General features: G+C 40.5%; 1 protein-coding gene across 4 annotated transcripts in view; it reads right to left on the bottom strand.

Moving 5' to 3' along the window:
* The window catches only part of SPTBN1 (spectrin beta, non-erythrocytic 1), a 255,169-nt gene extending 249,550 nt beyond the window's left edge, over positions 1–5,619 (bottom strand). The window contains exons 1-2 of one of the 4 annotated variants that reach the window (XM_056814010.1): positions 5,492–5,619; positions 4,958–5,223 (exon numbers count right to left, since the gene is read on the bottom strand). The gene's annotated coding sequence lies outside the window, so the exon portion shown is untranslated. Of the gene's footprint in view, positions 1–3,934; positions 4,795–4,870; positions 5,374–5,465 lie in introns of those variants that run through there. The other 3 variants (XM_056814011.1, XM_056814014.1, XM_056814013.1) reach the window with 3 other exon arrangements.
* Positions 5,620–6,986: the final 1,367 nt, after the last annotated feature.

A 6,986-nucleotide genomic window follows, 5' to 3' on the forward strand; every position in this document is an offset into this window, starting at 1 on the left:
CTATATTCAACTTGTCTAAAGCTAACAGAATCACAAATCTTATTGCTGAATGAGTCCACCAATTCAATCTCACTCTTGAAACATTCATTCTATAATATACTTTCAAAAAGGGGCATCCAGATTCTTCTTGAAGAATTCCAATGAAGGAGAATCCATTACCTCTGAAGTAGCCCGTTTTACTTTTGGGTAACTGTAATTTTCCTTTATATTGACTCTAAATCTTCTTCGATTTTTCTATCCATTGCTTCTAGGTCCCAACTTTGGAGATAAGCAGAACAAGTTTAATCTCTTCTTTCTCATGGCAGCCTTTCCAATATTTGAAGATAGTTACCCTCAGCATTTTTAATTATATCATCCCCTTGTTCAAAAACGTTTGATGTTTTCCCAGAGATATTGAATATAGGCCAAATTTCTTAGTGTGGCATCTAAGGGCATCCATAATCTGACTTCCAATTAACTTTCCAACCTTATGTCTCATTATTTTCTTATACAAACTTTCCACTCCAGCAAAATTTTCTATTCACCATTTCTCAAGAACTATTTTGCATATGAACTTTTAGTCATTTCTTCCAGCCTAGAATACATAGCTTGGTATAGTGGGAAAAAAGCACTAAACTTGGAGTCAAAAGAACAAATCAATTACCACTAACTAGCTGTGTTGACTATGAGCCAGTCACATTTCTGAGCCTTGACTTCCTTGTCTACAAAATGTTAATAATACTTGTACTGACTACTTCAAGTGATTATCATGGGGGGTGGGGGAGTGGGGAGGAGGGAAGGCCTAGGTAAACTTTAAATGTTATATAAATATTTAGCTACTATTATTGTTCTTAGTTTGCCCCTCTCCAATTGTCAAAGCCTTACTCCTTCCCCTCCCTGCTCAAAAATTGTCACTTCATGTTCTGAAGATACAGCTTACTACCCAACACACAGTATTTTTTGAACTGATTTTCTCTTTTCTATGAACTCCATTTGTCAATAGCATCATGTAGTCCTTATTTTATATTCACTAGTATGATAAGTATATCTTATCTCTCTCCACCACAAGAGAGCAGGGGCTGCATCTTGTAAATCTGTTTCTCTATAGAACCTTGCAAAACTTGACTAGATTTTCTAGCAGGAGAGCCTATCCCTTTCTTTTCTGCTTTAATCTTTCAAGAGTATGCAAGAAAGAAGCAGGGGATATCATAGGGAAGTCTATGGAGCTTTTGTAAATATTACCAAAAAATATTGTTTGGGTTCAAGCACAACTAAAATGAAGATATCACTGCATTAGGAAAAACATAGAACTGTAAAAATTAAGTGGATGCATGCCCCCCAAACTATAAATGGATGAGAATGTTATCAAAGAAATTATAGTACATAACTTGCCACTTGCATAAAAAGTCCATCTTTATTAAAATAACATTTAGAAATGGACTTTTATTATCTCTTGATAAAATTAGATATAAAGATAAGCTAGAAATTTTGTTTTTGTTCAGATCAATCAACGAGCTCCTCCTATGCACTGGAAAAATGTGTTAAGTGCTGGTCTAATTTCCTTTCTGGTCCTATCACAAACAAATGTCTCCCTGCTTTTATTTATTATTTTTTTCTCAATCACTAAGATTTCCTAATATACAACTGAGTTATAATAGTTATTACAATCTTGCCCAATCCTTAACAAGTATACAATGCTCTAACAAGAGGTGATAGGCTATAACAACCACCATTTTTTGGATTACCCCACTATTTCTTCATTTTCTTTTTTAGCTTTCTTAAGTGACTGTCCCTAAAAACCTCACAAACAAATGTGGAAAAGCAGAAAAAATAAATTATCCTTTTCTGATCATGCAATCTAATGCAATAAAAATTAAATTCAGCAAATGACCGTTGAAGATTAAAAATTAATTGAAAATTAAATAATGTAATCAAGTGATGGTCCCTGTTGCTCCAAAGTGGCAGAATAAAAGAGACTTATCAAAATTCTGTAGTTAACAGATAAATCACAGCTATTAAATCTTATGACATCAACATTTAACTATTCCTTATAATGATGCCTTGATAATTCATGGGAATGAGATGATTTTGTGGCACAGATTTAAATAAGAAAGTAAACCCCAAAGATGAAACTCAGTTTGATATAAATTTCATGTTTTAATCATCCAATTAAGCTTAAAAATATACAAATCATCAAACCATCATCTAAAGTTTCTTAATTTACATTAAATTTTATTATACACACTCAAATGCTACAAACTCATGAGAATGATTATTAATTGAGTCCTTCCTAAGCTTTGAAATATTTAGCTACCAAGATGCTACATCTTTACCTAATGTGGGTAACATTTTCTCAAAACCAGCACCAATATCATTATGTATTAAATTCCATTTGTTACTCCACTTCAAATACAACTTTCTAAGAGAACTATGGAAAAGCCATTTGAAAATGAAATCCACTATTTAAAGTAAGTAAAAATCTCTTCCATACAGACCCAGTAGCTACCCAACCATATTTGACATAGTGCTATGAAACACTGAAAGTCATAAGAAAACAAAGTCATCTCATGAATATCTGTCCAAACCACATTTGGAATAAAACAAAAAGAGAAAAGATGTGAAATTTAAATAAGTGTGGTTAATTTCAGTTATAATCATCTTAATGATGTCTCTAATGAAATCATCTTATATATAAAGCCACCTTTTCTACCTACATCCAAAAGGACCCTGAAAAATGTTCTATTTCCATTAAATATAAATCTCATTTGTTATCACACAGGCATGGATTTAGTTTTCCAAATAGTTTCAATTTAAAGGAGAAAAAATACTTGATTAAACCTAAAACAATTTAAAAAAAGACAAATTTAACAACCATAAAACAGCAATTTTCAATGTCAATTTTTAAAATAATAAAACAGATTCTAACATCTTCTACTTTTAAGGCCCAAGGATCTAAATGCTAACTTCTCTAATTTTTATGAAGCATACAGATTTCGTATGGCTAAAAACCTATTTATTGGGTGCCTTGAGATGCTAAATGTGAATTTATTCCTGACATTAACTTCTGATGTATTTAGGAGCCAGATGTATGAATAGGACATGTCATAATCAGTGATCTAAATAATATATCCTATGACTACCCACATACAACATGCACCATTTCCTCACATTTACAACATCATTCTTCCTGTCGCCCCTCCCTAATGCTCCTCCTGTACTTTGGTAGTATCGGATTAATGTCCATAGCTGCAGGCTGGGCTCCATCTGACCGCATTAGAACTGCAATCGCATAACTCCTCTTCATTACAGTATAGCCTAACAGCAACCAAGCAGGGAGGGTCCCCTCACTAGCACCCCCACCCCCTAGGGCAAAGATATCTCTCTCCTTCCACACCTAGGTGACCTGTTTCTTTTGAAGCCACATCCAGCTGAAGCCCTATGACAAGGGACAAGCAGCCTGAAGCTCTGGAAAAACAGCTTTCCAACTGGGTGGGGTTGGGATAGAGCACCGGGCTCGGAGCGGATGCAAAGTGGAGCCACTGAGAACAAAATAAGGTTGTCATATAGCTAGCTGCATACATAGTGCTGCATCATCCCACTTCTGAGAGATCAGGATTAAATATACTTAAAAGAAAAATCCAAGCCATGATTCTTCCTTCCCGGAGGCCCACCCTCAGACACTTTGCTCAATGGTTTTCTTTCTGCTTAAAATTCAAGAGGGTTTGCAAAGCCTGCAATCAAATCCAATCTTCACAACAAGAAGAAAGGAGGAGGAAGGGGAACTACTGTAAATCTGATTGCGGCAGATTGACACTTATTCCCATCACAAAAGCCACGAGAAAGACCACAAGCCAGAAAATAGGGTGTGTGGGAGCAGTAAGGAAGAGGGGCTCCCTCCCCGGCAGAACCCTAGCAGGCCAGAATAAAGAGACGACCTGACCGGATCGGTACAAACCTGTTGAAGAACACCGAAGACCGAAAGAGCAGCGGGGTTCCCAGCACCGTGGCTGCTCACACGCCCAGTCCAGAGAGAGTGGGAAATGAAGAGGAGGAGGAGGAGGGAAGGAAAAGGAGGCGGGAGGAGGAGCAGCAGCAGCAGCAGCAGCAGCAGGAGCTGCTGCTGCTGCTGAGGCCGCCTCCAGTTCAGCAGCAACGCAGCTCAGGACCACGCCTGGTTGCACCTCCTGTACCGTTACATCTAGCAACCTAGGTCACCAGACACAACCAAAGACCCCCTGTCATTTCCACATCCACTCCCATACATACATACATATATACATACATACATACACACACACACACTCGAAGTCTTTTTTTTCTTTTTTTTTTTGGGGGGGGACTCACTAAAATATGCGCACGGGAGTCTTTGAACCCCTCTCTAACTACCCCTCTCCCCAGCCACGCAAAAAATAAATAAATAAATAAATAAATAAAACAGGGAGGGTGAAGCACAGGGCTTAAAGGAGGAGAAAGGCAAGGGGGAGGAAGGATGTCTACTGCAACCTAATGATGGAGCCGCTGCAACAGTCACACACTACCATGTATGCAGCTGCCAGACTGCAGAGCCTGCCTGCTGCCCTCTCTCCAGCCTCGCTCATTCCCTAGGCCTTGCATCCTACCCTAAGCTCCCTTTTTCTCGAACAACACCCTGCAATAATCGATAAATTTTTTTAAATGAGGGGGTCACTAGCCCCGCAAACCCCTACTCACTCCTGCTGCCCCTCCCTCTCTCTCGGTTTCTGTAGCCTCCCCTCCCCCTCCTTCCAACCTCAAAACTGGGAAAGGGTCAGCGTGATTCCTCCTCATCTTAGTCGGGGCACAACACCTTAAGATCCACAGCCCCTATCCTTGAGTCCTGTGCCGCCCCCTACCACCATCCTTTCCCACCCACCTAATCCAAGGGTTGAGAACGGAAACGGGCGTTCAGTGAGTTGGCATCTCATCCACAAAAACGACAGCTGCAGCCACAGGCCCTTACCTCTTCGGGGTCCAGGGAGATAGAGAGGGTGGGGGTGGGGGGCGCTGGGGTCCCGTCCTCCTCCTGGGTAGCTGGGTGGGGTGCGGCGGCTCTTCGGTGCTGATCGCCGCCGTACTGGTCGGGGCTCACAGGACAGGACCGGGCGCCTTGCAGTGCAGCGCTGCGCTCCCAGAGGAGATGAAGGGAAGGGAGGGACTGGAGGAATCCGCAGCCCACACAGCAACAGCTGCACAGATTCTGGAGGCAGGCGAGAGGGAGGGCGGGAGCTAGGAGGGGTGGGAGAGAGGGGGCGGGGAGATGGATGCTGCACAGACACCCACCCACAAACCTCTCCGCCTCCTGCTAGCTTGCTTCTCGCCCCCCACCCCCACTCTCCCTCTCTCCCTCTCTCTCTCTCTCTCTCTATCTATCTCTCTATCACACACACAAACACATAGTTTCTCCCTCCCAGAAAATGCCCACCGCCCTCTGTCCCTCCTCTCCCTGGGCGCTCCTCCACCCCTAGTACCGGAGTCCCTGCCTCCTCCCAGCTACCTGCAGTTAGCGCCTTCTCTTGGCTGGAGCTGATAAACAAGTGCACTTGCATATTCACCTCCCTCTGCATTCCTTCTCTCCTCCACTCAATCCCTGAGGCTGGGCCTGGAAGCCAGGCGCCCGGATTGGGGCCACTGCCGCCACCGGAGAAGAGGGAGCACAGGGGACAATGGGGGCTTTGTCCCCACCGCCCGAGAGGGCCAATTTCACGTTTAATTTAAGGCTAATTCGATTATCACCATGGAAAGGGGCAGCCTAATACTGAACGTGATTTAGCTCAATCTCTTTTCTTCTTGGTGTTTTTAATTTAGTAACAATGGACAAAGTTTGTTTTCTGGGTTTGGGGGTTTTAAGTGGGTTGGTTGCTTGTTTTTATTTTAAATTTGGGAGGTAATACTTGTAGGTTTCCACCTAGGATGGAGAAAGGCGACATCTCTGTAGGGCGCCTTTTTTTTTTCCAATTCCAGTTTCCCATTCTCTGGGTCAAGTTCTTACTTTGTGAGTACTTTTAATCCTTTCTACCTAAGTAGCCTAGTCTAGAACTTGAACTCTTAGCCCTGAGGCAAGCACTCCCCTTTATTATTATTATTATTACTTTTAGCCCTGTTCTCCCAAGCTAACAAAATGTCAGTAGCTACCCAGCATTGTACCTATCAAAGATCTCATTAAGACATCAACTCCAGCTAAGAAACTGAGCTTTAGAAAGTAAGCTCTTACAGAAATTAACTTCCTCTGTATGATATCTAACCCATACCTAGGAAAAACAAAGCAATTTGTTATTATTTTGACTAAAAAAAAAACTGTTGAACTTTTTCAAAAACTATTATAGAAAAGATTTGAGAACCTCGTTATTGATAGACAGATATTTCAAGCTAAGAGCTTTGGGACCTGGATTGTTTAGTTTTTGCTTTTTAACTATTTACAGAAGAATCCTGTGTTTTGCTGAAAATGCAGAAATTTGACCTGGCAACTATAGTTAACATGCACATGCACACACAAAAATTAACCAAAAGTTATTTCTTACCTAATATACTTGTCACTCTACTCAGTCAGAACACTAGCCTGACCCAGAAGTCAGGATCTCAATTCAATTGGCCTAAGACTTCAAAGTGGAAACAAAAATTAATCATGTTAAAAACACATTAGGAGTTATTAAATTATCATAGGCTTTATGCATTCTCTTTTTTCTTCTCTTTTATAATGCCTTTTGAGCCCCTTATCTGCCTTATATTTATTTTTATATTCTATATTCAATTTTATATGTATACTTTTTGTTGTTTTCTTTTATTAGAATGGAAGTTCTCTGAGGGCAGAAATTGTTTCACTTTTGTCTTACTATCCCCACGTCTTACTTAACATAGTGCTTGGTACATAGTGCTTAATAAATATTTGTAGATTGATTGAATTAATTGAAATTTTTAAAGAGCTTTAAAATGGGTAGTATTTGTGATGCTGGTAAATAATTTTAATTTAGAACATTTTCTGATTAGAGGAG

This window comes from Monodelphis domestica, chromosome 1, assembly GCF_027887165.1.
Source record: "Monodelphis domestica isolate mMonDom1 chromosome 1, mMonDom1.pri, whole genome shotgun sequence".
Taxonomy (NCBI): domain Eukaryota; kingdom Metazoa; phylum Chordata; class Mammalia; order Didelphimorphia; family Didelphidae; genus Monodelphis; species Monodelphis domestica.